Below are 4,071 nucleotides of genomic sequence, written 5' to 3' on the forward strand. Positions count from 1 at the left end.
AGAGAGAGAGCGAGAGAGAGAGAGAAGATAGGAACAGGAACATAAGAGCATAAGAACATAAGAATGAAAGAGACTGCAAAAGACCATAAGGCCTACACTAGACAGTTCCAAGTCCATTACCACCTGTCATCCCCTTCTATAAATTTGTCTAACCCTTTCTTAAAACAACCGATAGTTTCAGCTCTCACTACTCCATTCGTTAACCACCATATTAGTAAAGCAATTCTTGCCTTCTTAAATCTAAAGTTGTCCATTACTGTGAGTCTTGCCCTGTTATCTTAATTAGATGACATTGTTTGCGTCACCCTTGTTAAAGGCTATGATCCACTTGAATACCTCTATTAGATCACCCCGCACTCTGCGTCTTTCCAGAGAGAGTAAGGTAAATTTCTGAGCCCATGTATCATTTTGGTCATTCTCCTCTGTACTGGTTCTATTGAATTGATGTCCATTCTATAAGTCAGGATAAATAATATAGTAACTAACACTGTTATCTGACGCCTTATATAGTTAATGTAAAAAGACAGAAGATTAGCCACACATGACTTACACTTGGAGAAACCATGCTGAGTCACAAATCAAATTATGTCTCTCGATGTGATCTATGAGTCTATTAACTATTATTGATTCAAGCATTTAACCTATAACTGATGTCAAACTGATTGGCCTGTAGTTCCATATAGAAGATTTACCTCCCTTTTTGAAAACAGGAACAACGTTTGCCTGCCCCCAAGCAATAGGCACAAAACCAGTGTCTACCGACTTATTAAATATTTCTGTTAACTGGTCGCAGATTTCAAAATTACACTCTAGAAACAACCTCGGAAATTTTTCTTCTGGACTCGGGGATTTTGTAGCTTAAGTCTTTCAATCTGTTTGACTACTTCTACCTTAATAATGCTGATATTTGGTACTTTATTTTCTTCATCCCCACTGAAAATCGGATCGCAGTCAGGTACTTTATCTAACCTCTCTTTATTGAACACCGAGAGAAAATATTTGTTAAACGCCTCACTCATTTTTCCTTCCGATTCTATTAATACTTCGTCGTTTTTAATTGGCCCTAGCCTTTCCTCATTTTTTTGTTCTGTGGAGATGAAAGAAACTCTTTAGGTTTGATCTAGTATGTCTGGCAACATTAATCTCATAGTTACGTTTCACTGTGCGCGTATTTTTTTTTTTAACTACTCTTACCATATCGTTATATTTGGATATAAGACGAGGTTCCCCGTTTTTTATTCCTGCGTAAAGTCTTCTTTTCACCCTGATCTCATGTTTCAGCCTGTCTGTCATTCATTTGGGAGTGTTACTATTCTTCCGTATTAAATTAAAGGGAATAGATTTATTTTGTACATTTACAATTAAAGTTGTTAGTTCACTGTACATTTCATCCAAATCGCTGACTGGGCTGTTGACCTCGCGCTTGTAAGTGACCTGACCTTAGGTATGCATTTTACCCTCCGTGACCCGATACCTGACCACGCTAATGACGTCCGGACTGACCATGCATCTTATCCCGTCATAGCTCCCTGGGTCGTTCCTGTAGGTGACCAAATGTCTTAAATAATTTTTCACCTCATCAAAATTGGCTCTTCTGAAGTCCGGTACTTGAATGTTATTCGTACTATTTAATTCGTCCCACATAATATTAAATTTTATTTCTTGATGATCGTTAGAACCTGCACCACATCTAAGAAATTTTGCGCTTCCTGATATCGCACTAAAATTTCCCAGTGTTTCTATAATTAAAATTTCCTATGATCACAACAAAAATTTACTGGACGCCCTTCGAATTTCATGAATCAGGGAATCAGTCTGCTCAATGCTGATATTAGGAGGGCCACATAGGACGCCAATAATAAGTTTCTTATTCTTTCCTATAATCTCCTCCCAAAAAGATTCCTTAATTGAATTATTGATAATACAATTTATTGTATTTTTAACAAAAAGTGCTACTCATCCCCCACATTGATCCAGAATTCAGTAACAACAATAATATCAAATGTCTCTATGCATGCTTTACCTCGCAGTAAATAAATTGTATTCATTACACTTCTACTGTTTGTATAGTAAACTTTTAATTTATCCTCCCTCCACCAGATTGGGTGATTGTTTTCACAGCCCCTCCCTAATCTGTTTCTGCTGCCTAAACTATATTCCGATACCCCCCCCCCCCACGACTCTCACGTAATAAAAAAAAAATGCAGGATTCCTACTTCTCGCTCAAGGGATTCAACAAGGAGCCGAAATCCTTTGGTCCTTTGGGTGACAAGTGCACTCCATCCCTTGTATATAGGTGATTCTTGCCGTAAAAGTGATCCCAGTTGTCGACAAATGCCCATCCATTGGCCTTACAATGTTTTGTCAGCATACAATTAATTGCAATAGCCTTAGAATGCCACATGCTTCCAACTCAACGCCTCGGAAGGATTCCACATACAACAGGAACCCATCTCACTCCCTAACTTACCTATGTAATTCCCCCCCGCACTTAAGCAAATTATAAGTTTCACACCTTCCACGACTACGCATTCCTCTATCCTGTCTCTAACACCATCTATTTCACCCCGGGGAAACACATCTTGGTCCTGTATCTTTGTCGCAGAAGGCCCTATCTAAATATCTCACCTGGCTATCCCCTACAACCAAAATCTTACCTGTAGGCAGGGATCTAGCGACTGCCCTACCCATCTTCCTTTGCATCTTCATTTCTTCTTCTTGTCTACCCGCGAGAGCTTGAAAAGAGTTTCTGCTTTCAAGCGGGCCAGGTGAGGGCTTTTCACAATCTCTCCGTATTTTATTTCTCCGTTTTTCAACCAGGCTTTAAACATGGTTTGTCATCCATGTTTTGGGCCTTTGAGCGAAGACCTCGATTCTCCTCTTTAAGATCCTCAACAGTCTTCACTAAGACTACATTTCTACTGCGTATCTCTTCGGCGCTGATCACTGATCATTTATTATTTACATTATTATAGTTTTTATTTATTCGTTTATTATCATTATGATTTTTTTTCGCATCCGACTTAGATATGAACCAAAATGTCTCCTGTTGGCATGCTCCGCCTTTGTAATCCTTTGTAAAATCCTTCGAAAAACAACCACTCGCCATCTCACTGTTTGAAGCAGCTACCTCAGTTTAACCTGACCTGAGTGACGCCCACTGCTCAAATGAGTGACACCTACAGCTCAAATGAGTGACGCCTACAGCTCGACAGAGTGACGCCTACTGCTCAACTGAATGACGCCTACTGCTCAACTAAGTGACGCCTATTATTCAACTAAGTGACGCGTACTGCTCAACTGACTAACGCCTACTCCTCAACTGAGAGACGACTACTATTCAACTGAGTGACGCCTACTGCTCAACTGAATGACACCTACTGCTCAACTGAGTGACACCTACTGCTCAACTGAGTGACACCTACTGCTCAACTGAGTGACACCTACTGCTCAACTGAGTGACGCCTATTATTCAACTGAGTGACGTCTACTGCTCAACTGAGTGACACCTACTGTTCAACTGAGTGACGCCTAATATTCAACTAAGAGATGCCTACTGCTCAACTGAGTGACGCCTACTATTCAACTGAGTTATGCCTACTGCTCAATTAAGTGAGAGAGAGAGAGAGAGAGAGAGAGAGAGAGAGAGAGAGAGAGAGAGAGAGAGAGAGAGAGAGAGAGAGAGAGAAGACAGAATGAGGGAGAGAGAGATAGAGATTGATAGATAGATAGATAGATAGATAGATAGATAGATAGATAGATAGATAGATAGATAGATAGATAGATAGATAGATAGATAGATAGATAGATAGATAGATAGATAGATAGGTAGATAGATAGATAGATAGATAGATAGATAGATAGATAGATAGATAGATAGATAGATAGATAGATAGATAGATAGATAGATAGATAGATAGATAGATAGATAGATAGATAGATAGATAGATAGATAGATACATATAGATAGATAGATGGATATATAGATAGATAGATAGATAGATAGATAGATAGATAGATAGATAGATAGATAGATAGATAGATAGATAGATAGATAGATAGATAGATAGA

The sequence above is a fragment of the Oratosquilla oratoria genome, chromosome 5, assembly GCF_046742065.1.
Source record: "Oratosquilla oratoria isolate Oo_2021 chromosome 5, ASM4674206v1, whole genome shotgun sequence".
Classification (NCBI taxonomy): Eukaryota; Metazoa; Arthropoda; class Malacostraca; order Stomatopoda; family Squillidae; genus Oratosquilla; species Oratosquilla oratoria.